Genomic DNA, 14819 nt, shown 5'->3' with positions numbered 1-14819 from the left:
GATTTTGCAGAGGAGAGGTGAAATGGCATGGTTTTTGCAGCAGGTGGGTGTGTCTAGTCAGCAGGTGTGTTAATCAGGAGGACACAATGGCAAGCCTGTAGCTTTAAGCAGGAAAACCTTGAGATTGAGTGGCCAAGAGGCTTTGCTGGACACTGGCAAGTGCTTACGGCCACACCACTCTGGACCCGCCCGATCTCGTCCGATCTCGGAAGCCAAACAGGGTTGGGCCTGGTTAGTACCTGGATGGGAGACCGCTTGGGAATACCAGGTGCTGTAAGTTTTCCATCTTTTCCTCCCAACCAGCAGAGGGTGTTCTTCCAAAATCTGCTTCAAAGTTCACCTAAGGTTTTTTTTTTTTTTTTTTTAATAAACAACTTTTGCCTCATGTAAAGTAATCAGGTAGCTTCAGAGCAATCAGAATCAAGGTGTCAATGCATAACCTTTAGCCTAATTACACCCACCTGTTACAATGAGCAGATGTTAGCAGTGTTTCTGTTCAGACTTTGTGTGTGTTTAAACCAAGGCTGATTTTGCAGAGGAGAGGTGAAATGGCATGGTTTTTGCAGCAGGTGGGTGTGTCTAGTCAGCAGGTGTGTTAATCAGGAGGACACAATGGCAAGCCTGTAGCTTTAAGCAGGAAAACCTTGAGATTGAGTGGCCAAGAGGCTTTGCTGGACACTGGCAAGTGCTTACGGCCACACCACTCTGGACCCGCCCGATCTCGTCCGATCTCGGAAGCCAAACAGGGTTGGGCCTGGTTAGTACCTGGATGGGAGACCGCTTGGGAATACCAGGTGCTGTAAGTTTTCCATCTTTTCCTCCCAACCAGCAGAGGGTGTTCTTCCAAAATCTGCTTCAAAGTTCACCTAAGGTTTTTTTTTTTTTTTTTTTAATAAACAACTTTTGCCTCATGTAAAGTAATCAGGTAGCTTCAGAGCAATCAGAATCAAGGTGTCAATGCATAACCTTTAGCCTAATTACACCCACCTGTTACAATGAGCAGATGTTAGCAGTGTTTCTGTTCAGACTTTGTGTGTGTTTAAACCAAGGCTGATTTTGCAGAGGAGAGGTGAAATGGCATGGTTTTTGCAGCAGGTGGGTGTGTCTAGTCAGCAGGTGTGTTAATCAGGAGGACACAATGGCAAGCCTGTAGCTTTAAGCAGGAAAACCTTGAGATTGAGTGGCCAAGAGGCTTTGCTGGACACTGGCAAGTGCTTACGGCCACACCACTCTGGACCCGCCCGATCTCGTCCGATCTCGGAAGCCAAACAGGGTTGGGCCTGGTTAGTACCTGGATGGGAGACCGCTTGGGAATACCAGGTGCTGTAAGTTTTCCATCTTTTCCTCCCAACCAGCAGAGGGTGTTCTTCCAAAATCTGCTTCAAAGTTCACCTAAGGTTTTTTTTTTTTTTTTTTTAATAAACAACTTTTGCCTCATGTAAAGTAATCAGGTAGCTTCAGAGCAATCAGAATCAAGGTGTCAATGCATAACCTTTAGCCTAATTACACCCACCTGTTACAATGAGCAGATGTTAGCAGTGTTTCTGTTCAGACTTTGTGTGTGTTTAAACCAAGGCTGATTTTGCAGAGGAGAGGTGAAATGGCATGGTTTTTGCAGCAGGTGGGTGTGTCTAGTCAGCAGGTGTGTTAATCAGGAGGACACAATGGCAAGCCTGTAGCTTTAAGCAGGAAAACCTTGAGATTGAGTGGCCAAGAGGCTTTGCTGGACACTGGCAAGTGCTTACGGCCACACCACTCTGGACCCGCCCGATCTCGTCCGATCTCGGAAGCCAAACAGGGTTGGGCCTGGTTAGTACCTGGATGGGAGACCGCTTGGGAATACCAGGTGCTGTAAGTTTTCCATCTTTTCCTCCCAACCAGCAGAGGGTGTTCTTCCAAAATCTGCTTCAAAGTTCACCTAAGGTTTTTTTTTTTTTTTTTTTAATAAACAACTTTTGCCTCATGTAAAGTAATCAGGTAGCTTCAGAGCAATCAGAATCAAGGTGTCAATGCATAACCTTTAGCCTAATTACACCCACCTGTTACAATGAGCAGATGTTAGCAGTGTTTCTGTTCAGACTTTGTGTGTGTTTAAACCAAGGCTGATTTTGCAGAGGAGAGGTGAAATGGCATGGTTTTTGCAGCAGGTGGGTGTGTCTAGTCAGCAGGTGTGTTAATCAGGAGGACACAATGGCAAGCCTGTAGCTTTAAGCAGGAAAACCTTGAGATTGAGTGGCCAAGAGGCTTTGCTGGACACTGGCAAGTGCTTACGGCCACACCACTCTGGACCCGCCCGATCTCGTCCGATCTCGGAAGCCAAACAGGGTTGGGCCTGGTTAGTACCTGGATGGGAGACCGCTTGGGAATACCAGGTGCTGTAAGTTTTCCATCTTTTCCTCCCAACCAGCAGAGGGTGTTCTTCCAAAATCTGCTTCAAAGTTCACCTAAGGTTTTTTCCTTTTTCTTTTTCTTTTTTTTTTTTTTTTTTTTTAATAAACAACTTTTGCCTCATGTAAAGTAATCAGGTAGCTTCAGAGCAATCAGAATCAAGGTGTCAATGCATAACCTTTAGCCTAATTACACCCACCTGTTACAATGAGCAGATGTTAGCAGTGTTTCTGTTCAGACTTTGTGTGTGTTTAAACCAAGGCTGATTTTGCAGAGGAGAGGTGAAATGGCATGGTTTTTGCAGCAGGTGGGTGTGTCTAGTCAGCAGGTGTGTTAATCAGGAGGACACAATGGCAAGCCTGTAGCTTTAAGCAGGAAAACCTTGAGATTGAGTGGCCAAGAGGCTTTGCTGGACACTGGCAAGTGCTTACGGCCACACCACTCTGGACCCGCCCGATCTCGTCCGATCTCGGAAGCCAAACAGGGTTGGGCCTGGTTAGTACCTGGATGGGAGACCGCTTGGGAATACCAGGTGCTGTAAGTTTTCCATCTTTTCCTCCCAACCAGCAGAGGGTGTTCTTCCAAAATCTGCTTCAAAGTTCACCTAAGGTTTTTTTTTTTTTTTTTTTAATAAACAACTTTTGCCTCATGTAAAGTAATCAGGTAGCTTCAGAGCAATCAGAATCAAGGTGTCAATGCATAACCTTTAGCCTAATTACACCCACCTGTTACAATGAGCAGATGTTAGCAGTGTTTCTGTTCAGACTTTGTGTGTGTTTAAACCAAGGCTGATTTTGCAGAGGAGAGGTGAAATGGCATGGTTTTTGCAGCAGGTGGGTGTGTCTAGTCAGCAGGTGTGTTAATCAGGAGGACACAATGGCAAGCCTGTAGCTTTAAGCAGGAAAACCTTGAGATTGAGTGGCCAAGAGGCTTTGCTGGACACTGGCAAGTGCTTACGGCCACACCACTCTGGACCCGCCCGATCTCGTCCGATCTCGGAAGCCAAACAGGGTTGGGCCTGGTTAGTACCTGGATGGGAGACCGCTTGGGAATACCAGGTGCTGTAAGTTTTCCATCTTTTCCTCCCAACCAGCAGAGGGTGTTCTTCCAAAATCTGCTTCAAAGTTCACCTAAGGTTTTTTTTTTTTTTTTTTTAATAAACAACTTTTGCCTCATGTAAAGTAATCAGGTAGCTTCAGAGCAATCAGAATCAAGGTGTCAATGCATAACCTTTAGCCTAATTACACCCACCTGTTACAATGAGCAGATGTTAGCAGTGTTTCTGTTCAGACTTTGTGTGTGTTTAAACCAAGGCTGATTTTGCAGAGGAGAGGTGAAATGGCATGGTTTTTGCAGCAGGTGGGTGTGTCTAGTCAGCAGGTGTGTTAATCAGGAGGACACAATGGCAAGCCTGTAGCTTTAAGCAGGAAAACCTTGAGATTGAGTGGCCAAGAGGCTTTGCTGGACACTGGCAAGTGCTTACGGCCACACCACTCTGGACCCGCCCGATCTCGTCCGATCTCGGAAGCCAAACAGGGTTGGGCCTGGTTAGTACCTGGATGGGAGACCGCTTGGGAATACCAGGTGCTGTAAGTTTTCCATCTTTTCCTCCCAACCAGCAGAGGGTGTTCTTCCAAAATCTGCTTCAAAGTTCACCTAAGGTTTTTTTTTTTTTTTTTTTAATAAACAACTTTTGCCTCATGTAAAGTAATCAGGTAGCTTCAGAGCAATCAGAATCAAGGTGTCAATGCATAACCTTTAGCCTAATTACACCCACCTGTTACAATGAGCAGATGTTAGCAGTGTTTCTGTTCAGACTTTGTGTGTGTTTAAACCAAGGCTGATTTTGCAGAGGAGAGGTGAAATGGCATGGTTTTTGCAGCAGGTGGGTGTGTCTAGTCAGCAGGTGTGTTAATCAGGAGGACACAATGGCAAGCCTGTAGCTTTAAGCAGGAAAACCTTGAGATTGAGTGGCCAAGAGGCTTTGCTGGACACTGGCAAGTGCTTACGGCCACACCACTCTGGACCCGCCCGATCTCGTCCGATCTCGGAAGCCAAACAGGGTTGGGCCTGGTTAGTACCTGGATGGGAGACCGCTTGGGAATACCAGGTGCTGTAAGTTTTCCATCTTTTCCTCCCAACCAGCAGAGGGTGTTCTTCCAAAATCTGCTTCAAAGTTCACCTAAGGTTTTTTTTTTTTTTTTTTTAATAAACAACTTTTGCCTCATGTAAAGTAATCAGGTAGCTTCAGAGCAATCAGAATCAAGGTGTCAATGCATAACCTTTAGCCTAATTACACCCACCTGTTACAATGAGCAGATGTTAGCAGTGTTTCTGTTCAGACTTTGTGTGTGTTTAAACCAAGGCTGATTTTGCAGAGGAGAGGTGAAATGGCATGGTTTTTGCAGCAGGTGGGTGTGTCTAGTCAGCAGGTGTGTTAATCAGGAGGACACAATGGCAAGCCTGTAGCTTTAAGCAGGAAAACCTTGAGATTGAGTGGCCAAGAGGCTTTGCTGGACACTGGCAAGTGCTTACGGCCACACCACTCTGGACCCGCCCGATCTCGTCCGATCTCGGAAGCCAAACAGGGTTGGGCCTGGTTAGTACCTGGATGGGAGACCGCTTGGGAATACCAGGTGCTGTAAGTTTTCCATCTTTTCCTCCCAACCAGCAGAGGGTGTTCTTCCAAAATCTGCTTCAAAGTTCACCTAAGGTTTTTTTTTTTTTTTTTTTAATAAACAACTTTTGCCTCATGTAAAGTAATCAGGTAGCTTCAGAGCAATCAGAATCAAGGTGTCAATGCATAACCTTTAGCCTAATTACACCCACCTGTTACAATGAGCAGATGTTAGCAGTGTTTCTGTTCAGACTTTGTGTGTGTTTAAACCAAGGCTGATTTTGCAGAGGAGAGGTGAAATGGCATGGTTTTTGCAGCAGGTGGGTGTGTCTAGTCAGCAGGTGTGTTAATCAGGAGGACACAATGGCAAGCCTGTAGCTTTAAGCAGGAAAACCTTGAGATTGAGTGGCCAAGAGGCTTTGCTGGACACTGGCAAGTGCTTACGGCCACACCACTCTGGACCCGCCCGATCTCGTCCGATCTCGGAAGCCAAACAGGGTTGGGCCTGGTTAGTACCTGGATGGGAGACCGCTTGGGAATACCAGGTGCTGTAAGTTTTCCATCTTTTCCTCCCAACCAGCAGAGGGTGTTCTTCCAAAATCTGCTTCAAAGTTCACCTAAGGTTTTTTTTTTTTTTTTTTAATAAACAACTTTTGCCTCATGTAAAGTAATCAGGTAGCTTCAGAGCAATCAGAATCAAGGTGTCAATGCATAACCTTTAGCCTAATTACACCCACCTGTTACAATGAGCAGATGTTAGCAGTGTTTCTGTTCAGACTTTGTGTGTGTTTAAACCAAGGCTGATTTTGCAGAGGAGAGGTGAAATGGCATGGTTTTTGCAGCAGGTGGGTGTGTCTAGTCAGCAGGTGTGTTAATCAGGAGGACACAATGGCAAGCCTGTAGCTTTAAGCAGGAAAACCTTGAGATTGAGTGGCCAAGAGGCTTTGCTGGACACTGGCAAGTGCTTACGGCCACACCACTCTGGACCCGCCCGATCTCGTCCGATCTCGGAAGCCAAACAGGGTTGGGCCTGGTTAGTACCTGGATGGGAGACCGCTTGGGAATACCAGGTGCTGTAAGTTTTCCATCTTTTCCTCCCAACCAGCAGAGGGTGTTCTTCCAAAATCTGCTTCAAAGTTCACCTAAGGTTTTTTTTTTTTTTTTTTTAATAAACAACTTTTGCCTCATGTAAAGTAATCAGGTAGCTTCAGAGCAATCAGAATCAAGGTGTCAATGCATAACCTTTAGCCTAATTACACCCACCTGTTACAATGAGCAGATGTTAGCAGTGTTTCTGTTCAGACTTTGTGTGTGTTTAAACCAAGGCTGATTTTGCAGAGGAGAGGTGAAATGGCATGGTTTTTGCAGCAGGTGGGTGTGTCTAGTCAGCAGGTGTGTTAATCAGGAGGACACAATGGCAAGCCTGTAGCTTTAAGCAGGAAAACCTTGAGATTGAGTGGCCAAGAGGCTTTGCTGGACACTGGCAAGTGCTTACGGCCACACCACTCTGGACCCGCCCGATCTCGTCCGATCTCGGAAGCCAAACAGGGTTGGGCCTGGTTAGTACCTGGATGGGAGACCGCTTGGGAATACCAGGTGCTGTAAGTTTTCCATCTTTTCCTCCCAACCAGCAGAGGGTGTTCTTCCAAAATCTGCTTCAAAGTTCACCTAAGGTTTTTTTTTTTTTTTTTTTAATAAACAACTTTTGCCTCATGTAAAGTAATCAGGTAGCTTCAGAGCAATCAGAATCAAGGTGTCAATGCATAACCTTTAGCCTAATTACACCCACCTGTTACAATGAGCAGATGTTAGCAGTGTTTCTGTTCAGACTTTGTGTGTGTTTAAACCAAGGCTGATTTTGCAGAGGAGAGGTGAAATGGCATGGTTTTTGCAGCAGGTGGGTGTGTCTAGTCAGCAGGTGTGTTAATCAGGAGGACACAATGGCAAGCCTGTAGCTTTAAGCAGGAAAACCTTGAGATTGAGTGGCCAAGAGGCTTTGCTGGACACTGGCAAGTGCTTACGGCCACACCACTCTGGACCCGCCCGATCTCGTCCGATCTCGGAAGCCAAACAGGGTTGGGCCTGGTTAGTACCTGGATGGGAGACCGCTTGGGAATACCAGGTGCTGTAAGTTTTCCATCTTTTCCTCCCAACCAGCAGAGGGTGTTCTTCCAAAATCTGCTTCAAAGTTCACCTAAGGTTTTTTTTTTTTTTTTTTTAATAAACAACTTTTGCCTCATGTAAAGTAATCAGGTAGCTTCAGAGCAATCAGAATCAAGGTGTCAATGCATAACCTTTAGCCTAATTACACCCACCTGTTACAATGAGCAGATGTTAGCAGTGTTTCTGTTCAGACTTTGTGTGTGTTTAAACCAAGGCTGATTTTGCAGAGGAGAGGTGAAATGGCATGGTTTTTGCAGCAGGTGGGTGTGTCTAGTCAGCAGGTGTGTTAATCAGGAGGACACAATGGCAAGCCTGTAGCTTTAAGCAGGAAAACCTTGAGATTGAGTGGCCAAGAGGCTTTGCTGGACACTGGCAAGTGCTTACGGCCACACCACTCTGGACCCGCCCGATCTCGTCCGATCTCGGAAGCCAAACAGGGTTGGGCCTGGTTAGTACCTGGATGGGAGACCGCTTGGGAATACCAGGTGCTGTAAGTTTTCCATCTTTTCCTCCCAACCAGCAGAGGGTGTTCTTCCAAAATCTGCTTCAAAGTTCACCTAAGGTTTTTTTTTTTTTTTTTTTAATAAACAACTTTTGCCTCATGTAAAGTAATCAGGTAGCTTCAGAGCAATCAGAATCAAGGTGTCAATGCATAACCTTTAGCCTAATTACACCCACCTGTTACAATGAGCAGATGTTAGCAGTGTTTCTGTTCAGACTTTGTGTGTGTTTAAACCAAGGCTGATTTTGCAGAGGAGAGGTGAAATGGCATGGTTTTTGCAGCAGGTGGGTGTGTCTAGTCAGCAGGTGTGTTAATCAGGAGGACACAATGGCAAGCCTGTAGCTTTAAGCAGGAAAACCTTGAGATTGAGTGGCCAAGAGGCTTTGCTGGACACTGGCAAGTGCTTACGGCCACACCACTCTGGACCCGCCCGATCTCGTCCGATCTCGGAAGCCAAACAGGGTTGGGCCTGGTTAGTACCTGGATGGGAGACCGCTTGGGAATACCAGGTGCTGTAAGTTTTCCATCTTTTCCTCCCAACCAGCAGAGGGTGTTCTTCCAAAATCTGCTTCAAAGTTCACCTAAGGTTTTTTTTTTTTTTTTTTTAATAAACAACTTTTGCCTCATGTAAAGTAATCAGGTAGCTTCAGAGCAATCAGAATCAAGGTGTCAATGCATAACCTTTAGCCTAATTACACCCACCTGTTACAATGAGCAGATGTTAGCAGTGTTTCTGTTCAGACTTTGTGTGTGTTTAAACCAAGGCTGATTTTGCAGAGGAGAGGTGAAATGGCATGGTTTTTGCAGCAGGTGGGTGTGTCTAGTCAGCAGGTGTGTTAATCAGGAGGACACAATGGCAAGCCTGTAGCTTTAAGCAGGAAAACCTTGAGATTGAGTGGCCAAGAGGCTTTGCTGGACACTGGCAAGTGCTTACGGCCACACCACTCTGGACCCGCCCGATCTCGTCCGATCTCGGAAGCCAAACAGGGTTGGGCCTGGTTAGTACCTGGATGGGAGACCGCTTGGGAATACCAGGTGCTGTAAGTTTTCCATCTTTTCCTCCCAACCAGCAGAGGGTGTTCTTCCAAAATCTGCTTCAAAGTTCACCTAAGGTTTTTTTTTTTTTTTTTTTAATAAACAACTTTTGCCTCATGTAAAGTAATCAGGTAGCTTCAGAGCAATCAGAATCAAGGTGTCAATGCATAACCTTTAGCCTAATTACACCCACCTGTTACAATGAGCAGATGTTAGCAGTGTTTCTGTTCAGACTTTGTGTGTGTTTAAACCAAGGCTGATTTTGCAGAGGAGAGGTGAAATGGCATGGTTTTTGCAGCAGGTGGGTGTGTCTAGTCAGCAGGTGTGTTAATCAGGAGGACACAATGGCAAGCCTGTAGCTTTAAGCAGGAAAACCTTGAGATTGAGTGGCCAAGAGGCTTTGCTGGACACTGGCAAGTGCTTACGGCCACACCACTCTGGACCCGCCCGATCTCGTCCGATCTCGGAAGCCAAACAGGGTTGGGCCTGGTTAGTACCTGGATGGGAGACCGCTTGGGAATACCAGGTGCTGTAAGTTTTCCATCTTTTCCTCCCAACCAGCAGAGGGTGTTCTTCCAAAATCTGCTTCAAAGTTCACCTAAGGTTTTTTTTTTTTTTTTTTTAATAAACAACTTTTGCCTCATGTAAAGTAATCAGGTAGCTTCAGAGCAATCAGAATCAAGGTGTCAATGCATAACCTTTAGCCTAATTACACCCACCTGTTACAATGAGCAGATGTTAGCAGTGTTTCTGTTCAGACTTTGTGTGTGTTTAAACCAAGGCTGATTTTGCAGAGGAGAGGTGAAATGGCATGGTTTTTGCAGCAGGTGGGTGTGTCTAGTCAGCAGGTGTGTTAATCAGGAGGACACAATGGCAAGCCTGTAGCTTTAAGCAGGAAAACCTTGAGATTGAGTGGCCAAGAGGCTTTGCTGGACACTGGCAAGTGCTTACGGCCACACCACTCTGGACCCGCCCGATCTCGTCCGATCTCGGAAGCCAAACAGGGTTGGGCCTGGTTAGTACCTGGATGGGAGACCGCTTGGGAATACCAGGTGCTGTAAGTTTTCCATCTTTTCCTCCCAACCAGCAGAGGGTGTTCTTCCAAAATCTGCTTCAAAGTTCACCTAAGGTTTTTTTTTTTTTTTTTTTAATAAACAACTTTTGCCTCATGTAAAGTAATCAGGTAGCTTCAGAGCAATCAGAATCAAGGTGTCAATGCATAACCTTTAGCCTAATTACACCCACCTGTTACAATGAGCAGATGTTAGCAGTGTTTCTGTTCAGACTTTGTGTGTGTTTAAACCAAGGCTGATTTTGCAGAGGAGAGGTGAAATGGCATGGTTTTTGCAGCAGGTGGGTGTGTCTAGTCAGCAGGTGTGTTAATCAGGAGGACACAATGGCAAGCCTGTAGCTTTAAGCAGGAAAACCTTGAGATTGAGTGGCCAAGAGGCTTTGCTGGACACTGGCAAGTGCTTACGGCCACACCACTCTGGACCCGCCCGATCTCGTCCGATCTCGGAAGCCAAACAGGGTTGGGCCTGGTTAGTACCTGGATGGGAGACCGCTTGGGAATACCAGGTGCTGTAAGTTTTCCATCTTTTCCTCCCAACCAGCAGAGGGTGTTCTTCCAAAATCTGCTTCAAAGTTCACCTAAGGTTTTTTTTTTTTTTTTTTTAATAAACAACTTTTGCCTCATGTAAAGTAATCAGGTAGCTTCAGAGCAATCAGAATCAAGGTGTCAATGCATAACCTTTAGCCTAATTACACCCACCTGTTACAATGAGCAGATGTTAGCAGTGTTTCTGTTCAGACTTTGTGTGTGTTTAAACCAAGGCTGATTTTGCAGAGGAGAGGTGAAATGGCATGGTTTTTGCAGCAGGTGGGTGTGTCTAGTCAGCAGGTGTGTTAATCAGGAGGACACAATGGCAAGCCTGTAGCTTTAAGCAGGAAAACCTTGAGATTGAGTGGCCAAGAGGCTTTGCTGGACACTGGCAAGTGCTTACGGCCACACCACTCTGGACCCGCCCGATCTCGTCCGATCTCGGAAGCCAAACAGGGTTGGGCCTGGTTAGTACCTGGATGGGAGACCGCTTGGGAATACCAGGTGCTGTAAGTTTTCCATCTTTTCCTCCCAACCAGCAGAGGGTGTTCTTCCAAAATCTGCTTCAAAGTTCACCTAAGGTTTTTTCCTTTTTCTTTTTCTTTTTTTTTTTTTTTTTTTTTAATAAACAACTTTTGCCTCATGTAAAGTAATCAGGTAGCTTCAGAGCAATCAGAATCAAGGTGTCAATGCATAACCTTTAGCCTAATTACACCCACCTGTTACAATGAGCAGATGTTAGCAGTGTTTCTGTTCAGACTTTGTGTGTGTTTAAACCAAGGCTGATTTTGCAGAGGAGAGGTGAAATGGCATGGTTTTTGCAGCAGGTGGGTGTGTCTAGTCAGCAGGTGTGTTAATCAGGAGGACACAATGGCAAGCCTGTAGCTTTAAGCAGGAAAACCTTGAGATTGAGTGGCCAAGAGGCTTTGCTGGACACTGGCAAGTGCTTACGGCCACACCACTCTGGACCCGCCCGATCTCGTCCGATCTCGGAAGCCAAACAGGGTTGGGCCTGGTTAGTACCTGGATGGGAGACCGCTTGGGAATACCAGGTGCTGTAAGTTTTCCATCTTTTCCTCCCAACCAGCAGAGGGTGTTCTTCCAAAATCTGCTTCAAAGTTCACCTAAGGTTTTTTTTTTTTTTTTTTTAATAAACAACTTTTGCCTCATGTAAAGTAATCAGGTAGCTTCAGAGCAATCAGAATCAAGGTGTCAATGCATAACCTTTAGCCTAATTACACCCACCTGTTACAATGAGCAGATGTTAGCAGTGTTTCTGTTCAGACTTTGTGTGTGTTTAAACCAAGGCTGATTTTGCAGAGGAGAGGTGAAATGGCATGGTTTTTGCAGCAGGTGGGTGTGTCTAGTCAGCAGGTGTGTTAATCAGGAGGACACAATGGCAAGCCTGTAGCTTTAAGCAGGAAAACCTTGAGATTGAGTGGCCAAGAGGCTTTGCTGGACACTGGCAAGTGCTTACGGCCACACCACTCTGGACCCGCCCGATCTCGTCCGATCTCGGAAGCCAAACAGGGTTGGGCCTGGTTAGTACCTGGATGGGAGACCGCTTGGGAATACCAGGTGCTGTAAGTTTTCCATCTCTTCCTCCCAACCAGCAGAGGGTGTTCTTCCAAAATCTGCTTCAAAGTTCACCTAAGGTTTTTTTCTTTTTCTTTTTCTTTTTTTTTTTTTTTTTTTTTAATAAACAACTTTTGCCTCATGTAAAGTAATCAGGTAGCTTCAGAGCAATCAGAATCAAGGTGTCAATGCATAACCTTTAGCCTAATTACACCCACCTGTTACAATGAGCAGATGTTAGCAGTGTTTCTGTTCAGACTTTGTGTGTGTTTAAACCAAGGCTGATTTTGCAGAGGAGAGGTGAAATGGCATGGTTTTTGCAGCAGGTGGGTGTGTCTAGTCAGCAGGTGTGTTAATCAGGAGGACACAATGGCAAGCCTGTAGCTTTAAGCAGGAAAACCTTGAGATTGAGTGGCCAAGAGGCTTTGCTGGACACTGGCAAGTGCTTACGGCCACACCACTCTGGACCCGCCCGATCTCGTCCGATCTCGGAAGCCAAACAGGGTTGGGCCTGGTTAGTACCTGGATGGGAGACCGCTTGGGAATACCAGGTGCTGTAAGTTTTCCATCTTTTCCTCCCAACCAGCAGAGGGTGTTCTTCCAAAATCTGCTTCAAAGTTCACCTAAGGTTTTTTTTTTTTTTTTTTTAATAAACAACTTTTGCCTCATGTAAAGTAATCAGGTAGCTTCAGAGCAATCAGAATCAAGGTGTCAATGCATAACCTTTAGCCTAATTACACCCACCTGTTACAATGAGCAGATGTTAGCAGTGTTTCTGTTCAGACTTTGTGTGTGTTTAAACCAAGGCTGATTTTGCAGAGGAGAGGTGAAATGGCATGGTTTTTGCAGCAGGTGGGTGTGTCTAGTCAGCAGGTGTGTTAATCAGGAGGACACAATGGCAAGCCTGTAGCTTTAAGCAGGAAAACCTTGAGATTGAGTGGCCAAGAGGCTTTGCTGGACACTGGCAAGTGCTTACGGCCACACCACTCTGGACCCGCCCGATCTCGTCCGATCTCGGAAGCCAAACAGGGTTGGGCCTGGTTAGTACCTGGATGGGAGACCGCTTGGGAATACCAGGTGCTGTAAGTTTTCCATCTTTTCCTCCCAACCAGCAGAGGGTGTTCTTCCAAAATCTGCTTCAAAGTTCACCTAAGGTTTTTTTTTTTTTTTTTTTTAATAAACAACTTTTGCCTCATGTAAAGTAATCAGGTAGCTTCAGAGCAATCAGAATCAAGGTGTCAATGCATAACCTTTAGCCTAATTACACCCACCTGTTACAATGAGCAGATGTTAGCAGTGTTTCTGTTCAGACTTTGTGTGTGTTTAAACCAAGGCTGATTTTGCAGAGGAGAGGTGAAATGGCATGGTTTTTGCAGCAGGTGGGTGTGTCTAGTCAGCAGGTGTGTTAATCAGGAGGACACAATGGCAAGCCTGTAGCTTTAAGCAGGAAAACCTTGAGATTGAGTGGCCAAGAGGCTTTGCTGGACACTGGCAAGTGCTTACGGCCACACCACTCTGGACCCGCCCGATCTCGTCCGATCTCGGAAGCCAAACAGGGTTGGGCCTGGTTAGTACCTGGATGGGAGACCGCTTGGGAATACCAGGTGCTGTAAGTTTTCCATCTTTTCCTCCCAACCAGCAGAGGGTGTTCTTCCAAAATCTGCTTCAAAGTTCACCTAAGGTTTTTTTTTTTTTTTTTTTAATAAACAACTTTTGCCTCATGTAAAGTAATCAGGTAGCTTCAGAGCAATCAGAATCAAGGTGTCAATGCATAACCTTTAGCCTAATTACACCCACCTGTTACAATGAGCAGATGTTAGCAGTGTTTCTGTTCAGACTTTGTGTGTGTTTAAACCAAGGCTGATTTTGCAGAGGAGAGGTGAAATGGCATGGTTTTTGCAGCAGGTGGGTGTGTCTAGTCAGCAGGTGTGTTAATCAGGAGGACACAATGGCAAGCCTGTAGCTTTAAGCAGGAAAACCTTGAGATTGAGTGGCCAAGAGGCTTTGCTGGACACTGGCAAGTGCTTACGGCCACACCACTCTGGACCCGCCCGATCTCGTCCGATCTCGGAAGCCAAACAGGGTTGGGCCTGGTTAGTACCTGGATGGGAGACCGCTTGGGAATACCAGGTGCTGTAAGTTTTCCATCTTTTCCTCCCAACCAGCAGAGGGTGTTCTTCCAAAATCTGCTTCAAAGTTCACCTAAGGTTTTTTTTTTTTTTTTTTAATAAACAACTTTTGCCTCATGTAAAGTAATCAGGTAGCTTCAGAGCAATCAGAATCAAGGTGTCAATGCATAACCTTTAGCCTAATTACACCCACCTGTTACAATGAGCAGATGTTAGCAGTGTTTCTGTTCAGACTTTGTGTGTGTTTAAACCAAGGCTGATTTTGCAGAGGAGAGGTGAAATGGCATGGTTTTTGCAGCAGGTGGGTGTGTCTAGTCAGCAGGTGTGTTAATCAGGAGGACACAATGGCAAGCCTGTAGCTTTAAGCAGGAAAACCTTGAGATTGAGTGGCCAAGAGGCTTTGCTGGACACTGGCAAGTGCTTACGGCCACACCACTCTGGACCCGCCCGATCTCGTCCGATCTCGGAAGCCAAACAGGGTTGGGCCTGGTTAGTACCTGGATGGGAGACCGCTTGGGAATACCAGGTGCTGTAAGTTTTCCATCTTTTCCTCCCAACCAGCAGAGGGTGTTCTTCCAAAATCTGCTTCAAAGTTCACCTAAGGTTTTTTTTTTTTTTTTTTAATAAACAACTTTTGCCTCATGTAAAGTAATCAGGTAGCTTCAGAGCAATCAGAATCAAGGTGTCAATGCATAACCTTTAGCCTAATTACACCCACCTGTTACAATGAGCAGATGTTAGCAGTGTTTCTGTTCAGACTTTGTGTGTGTTTAAACCAAGGCTGATTTTGCAGAGGAGAGGTGAAATGGC

At 45.7% G+C, this 14819-nt stretch overlaps 1 protein-coding gene and 28 non-coding genes across 29 annotated transcripts in view; all 29 read left to right on the top strand.

Annotated features, from left to right (window-relative positions):
* Positions 1–14819, top strand: part of LOC144984559 (uncharacterized) — a 402969-nt gene that overhangs the window by 134280 nt on the left and 253870 nt on the right. The gene's annotated exons all lie outside the window — the stretch shown is intronic.
* On the top strand, positions 162–280 carry LOC144985692 (5S ribosomal RNA). Its single transcript, XR_013649521.1, has one exon. It is a non-coding gene; the product is annotated as a 5S ribosomal RNA (ribosomal RNA).
* Positions 688–806, top strand: LOC144985691 (5S ribosomal RNA). The gene has a single exon (XR_013649520.1). It is a non-coding gene; the product is annotated as a 5S ribosomal RNA (ribosomal RNA).
* Positions 1214–1332, top strand: LOC144985690 (5S ribosomal RNA). Its single transcript, XR_013649519.1, has one exon. It is a non-coding gene; the product is annotated as a 5S ribosomal RNA (ribosomal RNA).
* On the top strand, positions 1740–1858 carry LOC144985689 (5S ribosomal RNA). The gene has a single exon (XR_013649518.1). It is a non-coding gene; the product is annotated as a 5S ribosomal RNA (ribosomal RNA).
* Positions 2266–2384, top strand: LOC144985688 (5S ribosomal RNA). Its single transcript, XR_013649517.1, has one exon. It is a non-coding gene; the product is annotated as a 5S ribosomal RNA (ribosomal RNA).
* On the top strand, positions 2814–2932 carry LOC144985687 (5S ribosomal RNA). Its single transcript, XR_013649516.1, has one exon. It is a non-coding gene; the product is annotated as a 5S ribosomal RNA (ribosomal RNA).
* On the top strand, positions 3340–3458 carry LOC144985686 (5S ribosomal RNA). Its single transcript, XR_013649515.1, has one exon. It is a non-coding gene; the product is annotated as a 5S ribosomal RNA (ribosomal RNA).
* Positions 3866–3984, top strand: LOC144985685 (5S ribosomal RNA). Its single transcript, XR_013649514.1, has one exon. It is a non-coding gene; the product is annotated as a 5S ribosomal RNA (ribosomal RNA).
* LOC144985684 (5S ribosomal RNA) lies at positions 4392–4510 on the top strand. The gene has a single exon (XR_013649513.1). It is a non-coding gene; the product is annotated as a 5S ribosomal RNA (ribosomal RNA).
* Positions 4918–5036, top strand: LOC144985683 (5S ribosomal RNA). Its single transcript, XR_013649512.1, has one exon. It is a non-coding gene; the product is annotated as a 5S ribosomal RNA (ribosomal RNA).
* LOC144985681 (5S ribosomal RNA) lies at positions 5444–5562 on the top strand. The gene has a single exon (XR_013649510.1). It is a non-coding gene; the product is annotated as a 5S ribosomal RNA (ribosomal RNA).
* LOC144985680 (5S ribosomal RNA) lies at positions 5969–6087 on the top strand. The gene has a single exon (XR_013649509.1). It is a non-coding gene; the product is annotated as a 5S ribosomal RNA (ribosomal RNA).
* LOC144985679 (5S ribosomal RNA) lies at positions 6495–6613 on the top strand. Its single transcript, XR_013649508.1, has one exon. It is a non-coding gene; the product is annotated as a 5S ribosomal RNA (ribosomal RNA).
* Positions 7021–7139, top strand: LOC144985678 (5S ribosomal RNA). Its single transcript, XR_013649507.1, has one exon. It is a non-coding gene; the product is annotated as a 5S ribosomal RNA (ribosomal RNA).
* LOC144985677 (5S ribosomal RNA) lies at positions 7547–7665 on the top strand. Its single transcript, XR_013649506.1, has one exon. It is a non-coding gene; the product is annotated as a 5S ribosomal RNA (ribosomal RNA).
* LOC144985676 (5S ribosomal RNA) lies at positions 8073–8191 on the top strand. Its single transcript, XR_013649505.1, has one exon. It is a non-coding gene; the product is annotated as a 5S ribosomal RNA (ribosomal RNA).
* Positions 8599–8717, top strand: LOC144985675 (5S ribosomal RNA). Its single transcript, XR_013649504.1, has one exon. It is a non-coding gene; the product is annotated as a 5S ribosomal RNA (ribosomal RNA).
* Positions 9125–9243, top strand: LOC144985674 (5S ribosomal RNA). The gene has a single exon (XR_013649503.1). It is a non-coding gene; the product is annotated as a 5S ribosomal RNA (ribosomal RNA).
* Positions 9651–9769, top strand: LOC144985673 (5S ribosomal RNA). Its single transcript, XR_013649502.1, has one exon. It is a non-coding gene; the product is annotated as a 5S ribosomal RNA (ribosomal RNA).
* LOC144985672 (5S ribosomal RNA) lies at positions 10177–10295 on the top strand. Its single transcript, XR_013649501.1, has one exon. It is a non-coding gene; the product is annotated as a 5S ribosomal RNA (ribosomal RNA).
* On the top strand, positions 10703–10821 carry LOC144985670 (5S ribosomal RNA). The gene has a single exon (XR_013649499.1). It is a non-coding gene; the product is annotated as a 5S ribosomal RNA (ribosomal RNA).
* LOC144985669 (5S ribosomal RNA) lies at positions 11251–11369 on the top strand. Its single transcript, XR_013649498.1, has one exon. It is a non-coding gene; the product is annotated as a 5S ribosomal RNA (ribosomal RNA).
* Positions 11777–11895, top strand: LOC144985668 (5S ribosomal RNA). The gene has a single exon (XR_013649497.1). It is a non-coding gene; the product is annotated as a 5S ribosomal RNA (ribosomal RNA).
* LOC144985667 (5S ribosomal RNA) lies at positions 12325–12443 on the top strand. Its single transcript, XR_013649496.1, has one exon. It is a non-coding gene; the product is annotated as a 5S ribosomal RNA (ribosomal RNA).
* Positions 12851–12969, top strand: LOC144985666 (5S ribosomal RNA). Its single transcript, XR_013649495.1, has one exon. It is a non-coding gene; the product is annotated as a 5S ribosomal RNA (ribosomal RNA).
* On the top strand, positions 13378–13496 carry LOC144985665 (5S ribosomal RNA). Its single transcript, XR_013649494.1, has one exon. It is a non-coding gene; the product is annotated as a 5S ribosomal RNA (ribosomal RNA).
* On the top strand, positions 13904–14022 carry LOC144985664 (5S ribosomal RNA). The gene has a single exon (XR_013649493.1). It is a non-coding gene; the product is annotated as a 5S ribosomal RNA (ribosomal RNA).
* Positions 14429–14547, top strand: LOC144985663 (5S ribosomal RNA). Its single transcript, XR_013649492.1, has one exon. It is a non-coding gene; the product is annotated as a 5S ribosomal RNA (ribosomal RNA).

This window comes from Oryzias latipes, chromosome 16, assembly GCF_053564925.1.
Source record: "Oryzias latipes strain Hd-rR chromosome 16, Olatipes_Hd-rR_3.1".
Classification (NCBI taxonomy): Eukaryota; Metazoa; Chordata; class Actinopteri; order Beloniformes; family Adrianichthyidae; genus Oryzias; species Oryzias latipes.
The sequence above is the reverse complement of the archived record's forward strand: the minus strand, read 5'-3'. Positions and strand labels throughout refer to the sequence as shown.